This window comes from Pinus tabuliformis, chromosome 8 (genome assembly GCF_031772625.1).
Source record: "Pinus tabuliformis cultivar Carrire ecotype Pingquan chromosome 8, CPIR1, whole genome shotgun sequence".
In the NCBI taxonomy this organism is placed as follows: Eukaryota; Viridiplantae; Streptophyta; class Pinopsida; order Pinales; family Pinaceae; genus Pinus; species Pinus tabuliformis.
In genome coordinates, this window is record NC_142294.1 from 254,619,331 (window position 1) to 254,636,284 (window position 16,954).

At 37.8% G+C, this 16,954-nt stretch overlaps 2 pseudogenes across 2 annotated transcripts; one reads left to right on the plus strand and one right to left on the minus strand.

The window, feature by feature from the left end:
- The first annotated feature begins 4,354 nt into the window (after positions 1–4,354).
- On the plus strand, positions 4,355–5,991 carry LOC149235113 (chaperone protein dnaJ 8, chloroplastic-like; annotated as a pseudogene). The gene is made up of 3 exons (XR_016268262.1): positions 4,355–4,887; positions 5,158–5,226; positions 5,332–5,991. The product of XR_016268262.1 is annotated as a chaperone protein dnaJ 8, chloroplastic-like (transcript).
- Positions 5,992–13,783: 7,792 nt separating this feature from the next.
- Positions 13,784–15,722, minus strand: LOC149235114 (chaperone protein dnaJ 8, chloroplastic-like; annotated as a pseudogene). The gene is made up of 3 exons (XR_016268263.1): positions 15,062–15,722; positions 14,715–14,792; positions 13,784–14,609 (listed from the first exon to the last, which is right to left on the minus strand). The product of XR_016268263.1 is annotated as a chaperone protein dnaJ 8, chloroplastic-like (transcript).
- Between the last annotated feature and the right edge of the window lie 1,232 nt (positions 15,723–16,954).

Consider the following 16,954-nt stretch of genomic DNA (forward strand, 5'->3'; position numbering starts at 1 on the left):
CTCTCAAACCTTGGCTAATAGACTCTCACAACTTCAAGCAACTGCCCTCTCAAAGAAGAAACAGAAGGAAAAACAGAGTGCCCAGCAAAAGAGCACTAGTACACAAGTGAGAAGAAGCAGTAGACTTAAAGAAAGAATGAGTGTGACTAAAGAAAAACAATCACATTTCATTGATTTGGTAGAAAGAACACCTGAAAAGGTTCCAACTCAGCTTGACCTTAAGTCCACTCCTCCACGGGAAGAGAGCCCCTTTCAGCCAAAACCTCAAACAGAGTTTGATTTTGAACATAGCCCAAGAAGAACACCTGAAATTGACCCTGACCAGCAGGAGGTATACAATTATTTGGAGACCTTGGAGCAATCAGTTGCAGGTCCAAGCACTATATTGCCTCTTAATGAACAGGTCCAATCTTTAAAACAAGAGGTGTTTGAGCTAGAAGTCTTGAACCGGCATATTAAACAAGAAAACGAAGCATTGAAAGAACAAAGCAAGGTGGACAAAATTGTCCATGACAATACCATGCTTCACTTAGGACTTTGGCAGAAGAAGAACAGAAAATTGAAGAGAAAATGTAAGAAGCTGAGCAGAGCCTTGATTAATTTGAAATTCAAGTGTTTAGTCAGAAAACCAAGGACAATTTTGGCAGCAAGGAGAAAGAGAAGAAGGATGGATGTTTTGGCAGAAGCATCTGAGCACATGGACTGAAAAACAATGACAAAGTTTTGGTTGCATGAGGACATGGAACACCTTCACAGTGGGGGTATGTTGAGCCTCAGACCTGCACTTCTTTACACATCCTCTCAGCCTCCTTTTCCTATTCATTTCCTTCTTTTGCCACTCATTCCCTCCATCAAATTGCTCAAATCATTGTATTTTAGGAATTTTTACATGGTTTGTTAATTATGCTAATGACTGTGTTGTTGGATTAGAATTTTGGTTCAAGTGCTGCGCTTTCCGCAGCTCACACAGGGTTTCCGCAGCCAACCCCGGATTCCACAGCTGTTTTATTAAACGGCATGTTCCAGGTGTCCTCTGGGCAGAAGAGCCACATGGGCAAGTTCGTGGAACCAAGGACATGGTGTGTGTCCTTCCAGCTCAGCCAAACCAGTCATAAAAACCCATGGTCAACGAGGGGGCAACTATGGTCAAAAGAGGTCATTGGCAGTGGCACGGCTCTGCATGTTCGGTTTTAGAGCACGTGAAGAACAGCTGGCCTCTTCCTCAGCCACGAAGATGATGGGAAACACAAATCCAACAGAAGATTTAATGCCCACCACGACCGTTGCCTAAATCCGAGGACGCTGCCAGATTACGTGTTTTTACACAGCTGATAGAATAGCGTAGTTTGTGTTAAGTTAGTTTTGTTTTCTCTGCTATAAATAAAGCGTCTCTGAACGCTGGATAGTTAGCTGCTGATATGTAATTTTGATCTCCCACTGTACTTTCTATTTTGCTACACAATATATGAGAAGACCGTTCTGTTTCTAAGCGTGTAACTGATCTTTTGAGCTGGCTGGAGTAGGCAGAGGGCCCCTGTTTACTTAAGGCCTGTACAGTGCTTTTAATTTCCTGCATTTCTTTTTATCATTTTATGTATAATAGTTGTACAGAATGCCTTTGATTGCTGTGTTTTGATCATGTACAATAGCTGTATATAACTTTGAATTCTGCTCATTTATATTTCTGCACTTTTCCATGACTGATCAGTGTGTTTTGCAGATTGCTTAGGCGTTCCCCTGACAGTTTCTTTTCTTTCTTTTTCACAGCTAGTGACACTTGTGATCATCTTGTCTATGTTGCTGACCTTTGTTTTGCAGCCTTTATTTCTTTGTTATCATTTCTTTAAGTTGCATAGTTTCTTACTACTTTTAGATATCAAGTTGTTTACCTATTGATGGTTTCTTCTCTATAATTCAATATCTTTATTGAGGACCAAAATATCACTAACACAGCTTAGTTTAGTTGCTCAAGAACTCACAATTGCTTGGCTTATTTTTGACTGTTTCTCACATGATATATTCAGTTAAAAGACAAGAGGTTAAGAAGAAGTTAAAGTATTTGTGACTAGTCTTTCTTTTATGTAGATTTACTTCAGTTTCATATTACTTAGTTTTAGCTAGACTCGACATAGATTTTATCTTCATTTTCTTGCAGCAGCATAGATACTGGGCCAATGTCATTAATCTTTTATTTGATGTCTTCATTTTTCCTTTAAAAGTTGATTTCATTTCAGTTGTTGTTCAAAGCTTTCTTGTAGATTACCTTTAAAGTTTTAAGAAATCATTTAGAACTCATCACAATCACACACACTTCACTCACTTCATTTCATTTCCATCACATCATTGTAGGAGAAATATATTTGGAAACAAACTTAAAAAGTTAAAAACGACAAAAACTTAAGAAACAGTTGCCTAAGTACATACAGTACACATCACTTCATCAGCTTACGAGCCCCGGGTTGACATTTAAAAGTTGCAATTTAGACATCACTAAATTGACCAAATAGTTATTTGGGCGTAACTTTTGATGAACTTCCTATAGTATCTAGTGTGTCCCAAAGTAGCACACAGTTGTTGAACACTTCGCGGTGCATCCAAATTTAGAATAACAACAATCTTCGCAAGGTCCACCATCAGTCCTTGTTTGCAGACCACATTTCCTAGCAGGTTTCCAAAGGGAACGATGAATGTGTACTTCTTAAGGTTCAACGTAATCTAGTGTTGGCAACAAGTATCCAGCATCAAACGTAGGCTTTATACATGGTGCTTAACTAATCCAAAGACAGTCCAATCATCGAGATAAACCTCCAAGAACTTGTGGATGTATTCTTTGAACGCGGCCACAACGATGCGCGAAAAGATAGCTGGCACGTTCTTCAGTCCAAACGGCATAACGGTGTATTGAAAGTAGCCCCATTCTATTGCGAAGGTTGTTTTGCTCCTATCTTCTGGTGCAATCTCGATCAGATGGTACCCTAAGAACCCATCCGTGAACGAGTATGCTTCCCGACCACCAACATTCTGCAGTAATTCATCTATGAACGGTGTCAGAAATGGATCATGTACACAAGCATCATTTAGCTTCCTAAGGTCCATGCATATTCTTATTTCGCCCTTCTACTTTTTCTCTTGTACTACCATAGGACTCACCCAGTCGGATTCTTCCACTAGCTAAATAATTCCGGTTGCGAGCATTTTGTCTAATTCTTCACAGGCTTTTTCTTTATATTTCAGATTCAAGCGGTAAAGCCGCTACTTAACTAGCTTCGCGTCGGGTTTCAGAGTGATCTTCATCATCTCTAAGTAGCCAACGATCCATTTTAAGTCTGCAATTTTGGTTGGGAACAAGTATTGGTATTCACAGAGTAACTCAGCAACCTTATCCACCATGGCATCATCCCAATAGTCCCAAGTGTTGTGTACTTTGGCTCCGCCTTTGTTCTAATATTTACTTGCTCTTTTTCTAGCGTCACAGTAATGTTGGGGTCCTCAATCGATGGTCCTCTAACCTCACGACAACCTTCCATTTCAGGAATATCAATATTTCGTGGTTCCTCATCATCCTCCTCAATATTTATGTTGTAACACTGTAGCGCGTAGTTCAACTGTGTCGCCCATTCTGGCTGACATTCGTCCATTGGCTCCTGGGGTATTTTGAAGATAGCTTCTTTCACTGCCTGTAGCACACCGTCGCGAGTATCCCACTAATGATCTTCAAACGTGAAAGTTAACAGAAATCCCTCGTGCAAGACATCCCATTCCGTCGTACCATGGCAGAGCTCCGTCTTAGTATACCAATTCATGGGTATGACGTCCAGGGTATGATGGAATAAATGTACCCATTCAGGCTGTGGCTCTTCCCCGCATACCTTGGTCCATGTCACAAGGTGTGTACGCTGGCAAGAGCTAAACAGCCTACCATAGGGCATTAAATGCCCGTATGGATGCCGGCTCTACCATGGATGTCGAGGGGGGTCATGGGCACATCCATCCTCCATACATCGTTTATCCGGCAAGAGCATCATTACGTTTCTGGGAACGCGGGACCCACCACCCCCGAGCTCGCCCCGGGTCCCATTTTCAAACCTGCCCTCGCGCCAAATTGTCCCATTTTCATTTTCGAACATTCGCTCCCGTTCGAACCTGCTCTGCCTCTGCAACCCATCTGGAGGAAACACCGCCCGTGCTCACAGTTGCACCCACCTCGCAGCAATCCCGGGCGTGAGGTAAATTAAAAATACCTGATCTGATATGTAAGGTTTTTGCTTATATACAAGTTCTTGTTGCAAAAGCTGTTAAATGGGGACTTATGATGCGAAGACAAGTCATTCTTTACTCAAAAGCATGTTAGAAACATGACAGTAAGCCATTATACCTGTCTGAATTGAAGGATGCATGTTTCTATAAACCTCTTGCTTATCATTACAAGAGTATCAGATGTGCAATGTATCATTAACCATTGATGTGTGCATTTTTCTCTTAGGCCTATCATCTTATTTTTCCCTTGTGCTCTGATACATATATCTGCAGCAATCCTTTCTATTTGTTTTGGTTTTTCTGGATGCTAGTAACTGGATTTCGTTATACCCACTTGGAATCTGGAGGGTTAGATTGGGTTTTATGCTGGGCTTCAACCTCTGTTTGTAAGTCATCGGATTATTTTTAAGAGATCATGGCTGCCAAGGTTGGAAGGCTTGTGAGTGCTAACAGTAACTCGTTTTTAAGAAGAAAGAACAGAGAGAAGAAGAATTCGGGAGGCAGGGCAATGTAACTGTGATGGCTTCTGTTGCTTTCTCTGGGATGAAAGAGGAGTATGAGACATTGAGATTGAGCCCTGGGGCTACTGAGAAAGATGTGAAAAGATCCTACCGTCGTCTTGCGTTGAAGGTATAGAAATACCCACTTGAAACTAATTCTTCTACTTTCAAGTTCAGATAGCTTCAATAACAAGTATTCCATTTCTGAAGCAGAAGAGCTTGCTACAGTTTAGAGATAGAAATTAGAAATGTTAGGTTCTCTGTTTAAGTATGTTTTTAAGAAAAAAGTATGGTCTGGCCATGCCACTGATCACAGAAAGAAAGATTTATGATCCATTTTCGAAAGTTTTTTGAAAATAAAAATCATATGAACTCATATGTTGATATCATCTTGTTACAGTATCATCTAGATGTTTGCAAAGGAAATGACTGTGGGGTTCAATTTAACAAGATCAATCATGCCTATGAGGTAACCTGCTTGCGTATGAGTGATTTGTGTCTTTCAGTTTATAACATGGGACTGTTATGCATGCCCATGGTTCTGATTGTGGTTGCTTTTGTGATGAATTAGCAGACTCTAATATCCAGTTTGGAAAAGGCAAAACATCAAAACTCTTCTGCTGATTACCATGTGGAGGACCTGATGCGATTGGTAGAAGATTCTTGGGAAGAATGGATGGGATGGGAAGGAGCTGGCACCCTTGATTATTCCTCCCATATTAACATTTATGACTGATAATTATTCCTCCCATATTAACATTTATGCTTGATGAGATCTTCATCATAAACTCTGTATCCATGTCCTTTTGCCTTGCAGAAAGTCATTGCCTCTCCATGATTCATCCCTGTTTATGAGCTACCTATGAATCTCTTGCTTTTGACAATATAATAACTACCATATCAAAGCCCATGGACCTGCTTCACTCACCCGCTTGACAAAATATTCTTCTACTCGTATAGCTAATCTTATTTCTCTTACATTAGCTCCCACTGCACAAAAGACTTCTCAATCCAGTTAATAATACTACAACTTGTTGAGATCTTAATAAGTCATATACTTTGCTCCTGAGTTTTGATTATTATACTACTTGTACATATGTTGTGTTTACTTTCATCTCAGCGACTGGTACACACTTGTGAGATCTCTATCAGGGGACCATGGGAAGATTATGGGGATTTGCTCTTAAATGAAGATCTCCTAACTATATTTGTTTTTACAACGCTACTCAACTGATGGAAACCATTATTTTGAGTAAGAGATCTTGGTTCATTGAGATGAAATGTTGTATTTTAATTCTGTTATAATTGGAGATGAAATGCTATATTTTATTTCTATTATATACTTTTTTGTGGTTTACTGTCGTTCACAAACATTATTGAAGGAAGATTGGCTGGAACCATTGGCAATCATTGTGTTTAAACTTTATTTGCAGAAAAGAGATGTTAATGTTAATCATGATTTTTATAGTTTACTATATCAGAGGCTTTATTTGACATGTATAAATATGTGCGTGTTTCCCATATTTTAACTGAAATATATTCAACTTCAATGTTTTTGAATTATTTGCTTTATAAATAATTACTCTGATCATTTTGGAGGGCTGACAAAGTATTCTTTAGACTTTAATTTTCGAAGACTTTGATTATGGAGCCATCCAGTGGAGCACTGATGCTAGATCTAATTTGTTCAATAGCAACAAAGGTGAAGAGGGAAATTGAAGTGTGGGTGAAGTGTCCAAGAAGAAATGTAGAGGGGCAGAGTGGCCAACTATGGCAGGGTGCTGAGGAGTTTTACAAGGATTCTTTAGAGTGGATTTAAAGCTCTGTGCTTGTAGTCTTTCGAAAACAGTAAAAATTCATTCATTGTTTTTTTCATTCTACCTTAATGATTGAAAGAATTAGTGGAAATTTATTGAATACAAATCTATTTTGGCTAGGTTTGAATGATAAATGAGAGCATAAGTAGATTGAGGTCAAGTAGAGATTACTCTTGAGCAGATTTTAGGAGAACTAAACCATTTTAATCTTTAAAAATTTTAATTATAAAAAATTTCAATCTATTTTTTTGTTATGAAATCAAAGTTGAAGATGAAGTTTGTGAACGTATTTTGACTTTCATATATAGAGAGGAAGATATTTAACCAATATTGTTGGAATTTGATTGTTAAATGATTTGGATTGGATCATTATATTATTTTTCATCCATCTCGATTCTTTTAGAGTGGGAAAAAATGGAGAAATAACCCTTTGGAAAATTGAGGTTTGAAAACTTCTGGAGCCATTTTGAGGCATCAAATGACATTTTTTGGGTCAAAATTTTATTCGTTTTAGCTCATATTCATTGATGTCGATCTACACTTAGAATATCTTTCCATCTGTGTAAAAATCACATGAATTGGATCTAATATGCAAAAGTTATGCTTCCTGCAAGGTGACCTACCATGTTGATCGCCATGGTACGAGAGGATTCCACGTAAGCACCTGTTACTCATGCATATGGAGCTTAGTCACACGTGTGCTTTCAAGAAGATTCTAGAAGGTCCAAAACTGTAACTCTAATTGAGGGTTGAGATAGTCAAAGCCTTACCCCAAGATGGCTATCAAGCTATGGTAAATACTAGGCCACTAGGAGGAGTGGGGGTTCCATTCTATGTCATTATATTTGTTCCATTGTTGAGTAGAGCAACTGGGAGTGGCAAGTTAGAGAGAAGAATAGAGGGGGATATGATTTTGTAGAAATCATACAAGCCACAGGTCTCAGGTATGTCCAAAAAGCGTACCTCTTTCTTTGTATGTGCATATCTCCATACTAGATAAAAGAGAGCATAGTGGCTTCACCTTCTAACTAGTTTTCTCTTGTATGAGTTTCCTAGGGTAAATTTTGTGTTTATTTATGGAGAGTGTGTGAGTTTATGTTCTCTAATTTTCACATTTTAATTTTTTTGTGCATTAAAGCAAAAAACTAGTATTAAAAAATTCGAGATTTAAACGAAAACAACCTTCATAGTGAGATTTTAGTATTTTATTAGAGATGTTGTGACAATTTTTCTAGGAGAATGTTCATAGTAGTTTATAGATCATTAAACCCTTGAATAAGGAAACCTAGCCCTACTGAGAATGAAGTGGAGCAATGGATACGTTGACATTACTTTTAGTGAAAGCAAGGATAGTGTGTGCAAAAGTACACCACCAAGCTTAGAAAATAAGCCATTAATGTTGGGAATATTGCCCAAGACCTTGGATGTACTCCTCAAGTAATTGTTAATATCTCTTTTCCACTGAAAAGTTAATTTACAAAAGTTGTAACCAGGGAGAAACTGAGAATCTGCTCAGTTTCAATTGGTCTTCAAGTATGAAGAAGAAGATGAGAAACAACAAGGTCCAAAGTGGAGTCATTGTCCAGCGAATGAAGCAGTGGTGGAGTTGCTATAATCAGTCTCCAAGTGGGAGATTGTTGGGTGTGGAGCCTGATTATCTTTTGTATTCAAAGGTATCGCCGCATTGGACCCCAGTTCATAATGGGGCGGCAACGCCGCTTGTAAAATATTCACTACAGGGGGATCCAAGGGGGGTGGCTGCGACCTTTGGGAGCCGCCCCTGGCGAGGGCCCCCAAAGCTAAAAATAGATATAAATTTGCCTTGTAAAATGTTGTAATTTCATAGTCAATCTGGGTCGTTCATTAGGTGGAGATCTCACTCTAGAAGTTATGTTTAATTTAGGGTTTTTTGCTCTAGAAGGCAACCCCTCGCTATATATGAGGGAATTGTATTGCATCTATGTAGATTTGTATTCTGAGTGAGGAAGAGAGAGGAGATTGAGAGTGAAGATGGAATTGCAGCGGATCTACTGTAGGTTGTATCTCTTCAGTTTGTTGGATAATATAAAAGGAAGGACTGGTTGTTTTTCCGTGGACATAGTCCAAACTGGGTGAACCACGTATATTTGTGTCTCTCTTTTTTTATGCGTTTTCTGTGTTTATATTTCTGCAATATTTTATGTGTTCCGTTGCTCTGTAATATATAATTTTCTAACACTAATTAGATTTCGTAAATTAGATATAAGGTTGTTTATAAAACTAGTTTCTTAGTCATTGTGTAAATATGCTTTAAGACTAGTTTTAAAACATATGTTTATAAGTGTTATTTTCTTATTATATCATGGTTATATTATTTACTTTTGAATGTTTTCAATATTGTTTTAATTTAGTTATGTCATCTGATTCTTAGTGTGAGCTCACTAGACATTATAAGCCACATATCACTATATTGCATTAATATATCATACCATCCATATTCATTCAGTGTTGCATCAATAGAATATATCTTTTGTGTGTGTTTAAGTGTGTTTATGACTCTTATTTATCACTGAGTAGTTATTTGAAGGAACAATATAATTGGCAAAATTTCCCAAGGCACCGAGAGTGCCATTCACCATCTTTCTCGGTGAAGAAGGCCCCAACTTCTAGATAACTTTTCCACTTAGCCTTGAGCTAACAAACACCATAGCTCTTTGTTTTTCATCTAATGCTTTCCTTAAAATAGATTAATGGTTTGGGAACATGCTGGTTAATAGGATGAGTAGAATATTAGGAGTGATCACCCATTTTCACTCTCACAAAAGGGGAAGGTCATAGTACATTCTCAACCTCTTAACTAGTATTGGGTCAAAATCATTTAAATTGACTAAAAGACTATCAGAGCGTCCACTTGCCTTTAGTGGCAAGAAATGCCCTAGTGCATTAATCAATCATTTAGATTAAAAACCCCTTTGAACATTTTCATTTCCAAGAATTTGAGTGAAAGCTTGATATTTTGAACATCATTGCACAAAGAACATTGAATTTTGTGAGAATTCTCAATATATGCCCAATAGGAAGTGTTCATAAATCAAGTCAATGTGTTTTACATTTCAAGCTTGTGTGATTAGATTAAAAGTTTTGTTTCATGCTTCCTTAACTTAGTTTTTAGTTTTGACTTTTAATTTTAAACTCAACCTAGAAGTGACAGTTAATCTAATCTAACTCATTACATATTGTAGTGTGCTTCCAAGTTTACGAACACAAAATTGACATGAATATTGTGTTCTAGTTTAGGTTTCTAAATTAGCTTGACAAGGACCAAGATGGAGCCCCCCAACATGAGACCCTCCCAGTAACAGAAGATGAGAAGGAAGCTTGGAAGATTGAGTCTAGATCAATAGTTTCCAAATTAGTAAGTCAACCTTTAGATGAGGAGGACAGATCAACTCTTATTTCTATCAGGAGATCTTGATGGTTCATGCAGACATTGAGAGATGCTCAGGAGTGTTGGAGGGTCCTAGGATCATAGTCATGAAGAGTAAGCATCTAAAGAAGTTTTTAAATGACATGACACTAGTAAATATCATCACTGAAGAAGTAACATACCAACATGTTTAGAGGAATTCCATGGTGGAGGATGATATGTGGGACAATTGTGCCAAGGATGGAGGGAAAGCCAGTCCTAAGTGGCTCTTCAAGAAGTTCCTCTTTGAGAGGGAAGGTTGATGTTTGTAGCATTAGATAAGAATAGCTGAGGTTCCATTACACCAAAACCCACATGCATTATTAAATTTCCAAACCATTAACGTTATCTTGAGTGTGAAATTAGTCCCATTTTCTCAGTGTGGTAGGTAGTCCATGTGATCATTTCCTAGAGGTCTAACAATTAGTCCAACACAAGTGAGAGAGTGATAAAGGATTTTCACTTAGTGTGCAGGTCTAAAGAAGAAAAGAGCAAATACCATGAATAGAAAAAAGAGAATAACCTAGCTCTTAGAAATTGAAGGGGTTGTACACACTAGGTGTAGAGGAAACTTCAAGAAGTCCTACAACAAGCAAAAGAAAGGGGCAGTGGTAGAAATTTTTGGGAATGCAAAATAGGTTATATGGTGCAGTAGAACAACGATGTTTTCCTGTAATTTTTTATTGTTTTCCTAGTGACAAATCTTCACATTTTGGTAGCTCTTACAATATTGATGTAATTTTAATGAAAATTTGATAGTTTAAGGGTAGAAATTTCTATGTGTATTTTGGAGATTGGTTTCTTTTAGCTTCCGTTGATTTTTTATTTCCAAATAAATTTCTAACAATGATCTAGATGGGATCATTATATTATTTGTCATTCACCTTGATGCTTTTAGAGTGGAAAAACTGAAGGAATCAATTTACAAGAGTAGTTTTATTGATGTGACCCAGCTTGGAAAATTAGGGTCTGAAAACTTCTAGGGCTAGTTTGAGGCCTTAAATGACATTTTTTTGGTGTAAAACTTTCCCTCTTATGAGTGGGGCCTTGTGACGTCGTTTTACATTCGAAAATATTTCCAACAGTGCAAAAATCACATCAATCAGAGTTTGCATGCAAAATTCATACTTCCTAGAAGTTGACCTATCATGATTGACCACCATAATTCGAGAAGAAGCCATGTCAACCCCCGTTACTTCTAAAAGGGGCTAGACATGTGAGCACTATGAAGAACACTCTAGAAAGGTTAAATTGTAGCTCATGGTGAAGTTGAATGGGACAAGTCTAACCCCTAGTTGGTTATCAATATTTGTTATATCCAAACCACTAGGAGGAGAAGGGGATCCATTCTATATGCTTGCATTTTGTTTCATAGTAGAGAAAACCAATTGAGAGTGGATAGACAAAGAGAGCATAACAGAGAGGGTTTTTGTTTTGTAACATCCCATGGGCCACAAGTCTTAGGAAACTCCATAGAGAGCACCTTGTCCTTTGTATTTTCATCATTTCAATTCTATATAAAAGAGAGCAAAGTAGCCTCACTTTCCAGCTGAGTTTTCTCCTGAAAGGGTTTCTCAAAGAATATCATAGTGTTCATTGTGGTTTGTGAGTGATTTTATTACCTATTCTCTATTTTCCACATATTATCTATTACATGCATAAACGACAAAACAATAATAACATATCTAGAATCTAAAAGGAATTAACCGTTAAAAGTATAGATTTCAATTTATTTTCACAGATTTGTTGTGGCAAATTGTCTAGTGGAATATCCATAACAAGTTACAGTTCAAGCAAGTGTATTTTATTCTATGAACTGAAAAATTGAATCTAAATTAACTTTTCAGTAAGAAAATAATAAGGAATTCTTTTATCTGGGTTGGTGAAAAAGAGATATTAACAATTACTTGAGGAGTACATCCAAGGTCTTGGGCAATATTCCCAACATTAATGGCTTATTTTCTAAGCTTGGTGGTGTACTTTTGCACACACTATCCTTGCTTTCACTAAAAGTAATGTCAACGTATCCATTGCTCCACTTCATTCTCAGTAGGGCTAGGTTTCCTTATTCAAGGGTTTAATGATCTATAAACTACGATGAACATTCTGCTAGAAAAATTGTCACAACATCTCTAATAAAATACTAAAATCTCACTATGAAGGTTGTTTTCGTTTAAATCTCGAATTTTTTAATACTAGTTTTTTGCTTTAATGCACAAAAAAATTAAAATGTGAAAATTAGAGAACATAAACTCACACACTCTCCATAAATAAACACAAAATTTACCCTAGGAAACTCATACAAGAGAAAACTAGTTAGAAGGTGAAGCCACTATGCTCTCTTTTATCTAGTATGGAGATATGCACATACAAAGAAAGAGGTACACTTTGTGGACGTACCTGAGCCCTGTGGCCTGTATGATTTCTACAAAATCATATCCCCCTCTATTCTTCTCTCTAACTTGCCACTCCCAGTTGCTCTACTCAACAATGGAACAAATATAATGACATAGAATGGAACCCCCACTCCTCCTAGTGGCCTAGTATTTACCATAGCTTGATAGCCATCTTTGGGTAAGGCTTTGACTATCTCAACCCTCAATTAGAGTTACAGTTTTGGACCTTCTAGAATCTTCTTGAAAGCACACGTGTGACTAAGCTCCATATGCATGAGTAACAGGTGCTTACGTGGAATCCTCTCGTACCATGGCGATCAACATGGTAGGTCACCTTGCAAGAAGCATAACTTTTGCATATTAGATCCAATTCATGTGATTTTTACACAGATGGAAAGATATTCTAAGTGTAGATCGACATCAATGAATATGAGCTAAAACAAATAAAATTTTGACCCAAAAAATGTCATTTGATGCCTCAAAATGGCTCCAGAAGTTTTCAAACCTCAATTTTCCAAAGGGTTATTTCTCCATTTTTTCCCACTCTAAAAGAATCGAGATGGATGAAAAATAATATAATGATCCAATCCAAATCATTGAACAATCACATTCCAACAATATTGGTTAAATATCCTCCTCTCTATGTATGAAAGTCAAAATACGTTCACAAACTTCATCTTCAACTTTGATTTCATAACAAAAAAATAGATTGAAATTTTTTATAATTAAAGTTTTTAAAGATTAAAATGGTTTAGTTCTCCTAAAATCTGCTCAAGAGTAATCTCTACTTGACTTCAATCTGCTTATGCTCTCATTTATCATTCAAACCTAGCCAAAATAGATTTGTATTCAATAAATTTCCACTAATTCTTTCAATCATTAAGGTAGAATGAAAAAAAACAATGAATGAATTTTTACTGTTTTCGAAAGACTACAAGCACAGAGCTTTAAATCCACTCTAAAGAATCCTTTTAAAACTCCTCAGCACCCTGCCATAGTTGGCCACTCTGCCCCTCTACATTTCTTCTTAGACACTTCACCCACACTTCAATTTCCCTCTTCACCTTTGTTGCTATTGAACAAATTAGATCTAGCATCAATGCTCCACTGGATGGCTCCATAATCAAAGTCTTCGAAAATTAAAGTCTAAAGCATACTTTTTCAGCCCTCCAAAATGATCAGAGTAATTATTTATAAAGCAAATAATTCAAAAACATTGAAGTTGAATATATTTCAGTTAAAATATGGGAAACACGCACATATTTATACATGTCAAATAAAGCCTCTGATATAGTAAACTATACAAATCATGATTAACATTAACATCTCTTTTCTGCAAATAAAGTTTAAACACAGTGATTGCCAATGGTTCCAGCCAATCTTCCTTCAATAATGTTTGTGAACGACAGTAAACCACAAAAAAGTATATAATAGAAATAAAATACAGCATTTCATCTCAAATTATATAACAGAATTAAAATACAACATTTCATCTCAATGAACCAAGATCTCTTACTCAAAATAATGGTTTCCATCAGTTGAGTAGCGTTGTAAAAACAAATATAGTTAGGAGCTCTTCATTTAAGAGCAAATCCCCATAATCTTCCCATGGTCCCCTGATAGAGATCTCACAAGTGTGTACCAATCGCTGAGATGAAAGTAAACACAACATATGTACAAGTAGTATAATAATCAAAACTCAGGAGCAAAGTATATGACTTATTAAGATCTCAACAAGCTGTAGTATTATCAACTGGATTGAGAAGTCTTTTGTGCAGTGGGAGCTAATGTAAGAGAAATAAGATTAGCTATACAAGTAGAAGAATATTTTGTCAAGCAGGTGAGTGAAGCGAGTCCATGGGCTTTGATATGGCAGTTATTATATTGTCAAAAGCAGGAGATTCATAGGTAGCTCATAAACGGGGATGAATCATGGAGAGGCAATGACTTTCTGCAAGGCAAAAGGACATGGATACAGAGTTTATGACGAAGATCTCATCAGGCATAAATGTTAATATGGGAGGAATAATTATCAGGCATAAATGTTAATATGGGAGGAATAATCAAGGGTGCCAGCTCCTTCCCATCCCATTCATTCTTCCCAAGAATCTTCTCCCACTCCCATCAGGTCCTCCACATGATAATCAACAGAAGAGTTTTGATGTTTTGCCTTTTCCAAACTGGATATTAGAGTCTGCTCATTCATCACAAAAGCAACCACAATCAGAACCATGGGCATGCATAACAGTCCCATGTTATAAACTGAAAGACACAAATCACTCATACGCAAGCAAGTTACCTCATAGGCATGATTGATCTTGTTAAATTGAACCCCACAGTCATTTCCTTTGCAAACATCTGGATGATACTGTAACAAGATGATATCAACATATGAGTTCATATGATTTTTATCTTCAAAAAACTTTCGAAAATGGATCATAAATCTTTCTTTCTGTGATCAGTGGCATGGCCAGACCATACTTTTTTCTTAAAAACATACTTAAACAGAGAACCTAACATTTCTAATTTCTATCTCTAAACTGTAGCAAGCTCTTCTGCTTCAGAAATGGAATACTTGTTATTGAAGCAATCTGAACTTGAAAGTAGAAGAATTAGTTTCAAGTGGGTACTTCTATACCTACAACGCAAGACGCGGTAGGATCTTTTCACATCTTTCTCAGTAGCCCCAGGGCTCAATCTCAGTGTCTCATACTCCTCTTTCATCCCAGAGAAAGTAACAGAAGCCATCACAGTTACATTGCCCCTGCCTCCCAAATTCTTCTTCTCTCCGTTCTTTCTTCTTAAGAACGAGTTACTGTTAGCACTCACAAGCCTTCCAACCTTAGCAGCCATGATCTCTTAAAACTAATCCACTGACTTACAAACAAAGGTTGAAGCCCAGCATAAAACCTAATCTAACCCTCCAGATTCCAAGTGGGTATAACGAAATCCAGTTACTAGCCTCCAGAAAAACCAAAACAAATAGAAAGGATTGCTGCAGATATATGTATCGGAGCACAAGGGAAAAATAAGATGACAGGCCTAAGAGAAAAATGTAGACATCAATGGTTAATGATACATTGCACATCTGATACTCTTGTAATGATAAGCAAGAGGTTTATAGAAACATGCATCCTTCAATTCAGACAGGTATAATGGCTTACTGTCATGTTTCTAACATGCTTTTGAGTAAAGAATGACTTGTCTCCGCATCATAAGTCCCCATTTAACAGCTTTTGCAACAAGAACTTGTATATAACCAAAAACCTTACAGATCAGATCAGGTATTTTTAATTTACCTCATGCCCAGGATTGCCTGCGAGGTGGGTGCAACTGTGAGCGCGGGCAGTGTTTCCTCCAGACGGGTTGCAAAGGCAGAGCAGGTTCGAACGGGAGCGAATGTTCGAAAATGAAAATGGGACCATTTGGCACGAGGGAAGGTTTGAAAATGGGTCCCGGGGCGAGCTTGGGGGTGGTGGATCCGGCGTTCCTGGAAACGTAATGATGCTCTTGCCGGATTAACGATGTATGGAGGATGGATGCGCCCATGACCCCTCGACATCCATGGTAGAGTCGGCCTCCATACGGGCATTTAATGCCCTATGGCAGGCTGGTTAGCTCTTGCCGTGTATGCGGATCATCCCATCTGTCATATTTGTGTACTAGCCGTATCTGCGGTTTCCCAAATCACAGGCACATCATTCTTCTACATTCGTGCCAGTGCTCAAAACTTCCCTGATGAGTACCCCACCACCTACGTGCCCATTTCAAAGCATCAAACCGTTGTTGTTCTGGTATTGTGCTTTCAAACTTGTCCAAGAATTCATCCATTGTTGTTGACCCATCATATGTAGGCAGATCCCTTGCCTCCTTTGTCATGCAATGTAGTGATCTAACCATCATGTTGCAATTAAGTGTTGTTACTTCATGCAGCCGATTCTGCCATTGCTCTATTTCGTCATCTGAATCTAAAGTGCAGGAGCTTTCATGCTCTCACTCAATCCTTCCATCTACAGTCGCATCCACCCAATCCTATTCTCACACAGTTATCTTGTAGATGCAATCGAGATCATCATCACTATCATCGTCGTGCACCGATTCAGTGTATCACCCTCCTTCAGCTCGATCTAACGGTACTACTACGTGTAGTGACGTTTTCTCAAAATAATTTTGCGCTTCTTCAGATTTATGGCTCTGTTCGTATCGGTGGCCTAGTCTATTCCTAGTAGCACAGGATAGGGATTGTTGTCATCGACAATCTCTATCACTTCAAAAACTGCTTGCACACTCACACCTTCAATATCCACCATTACCCCTTGCAATCTTCCCATGGGCAAGATCTTATGTTGGTTCACCATTCACAATGGAATAGGAGACCATTGTAACGTGGGTCTACCCATGCGCTCCCATTTTTGTTTCAGCAGTACATTCGCATTTGATATGAGATCCAGGATTACCTAATCCATTTCATACTCATCGATTTATGTGGTCAACATCATTTCCCTTCCTGTGTGCAATGCATGCTTTCCAAGTTTCTGG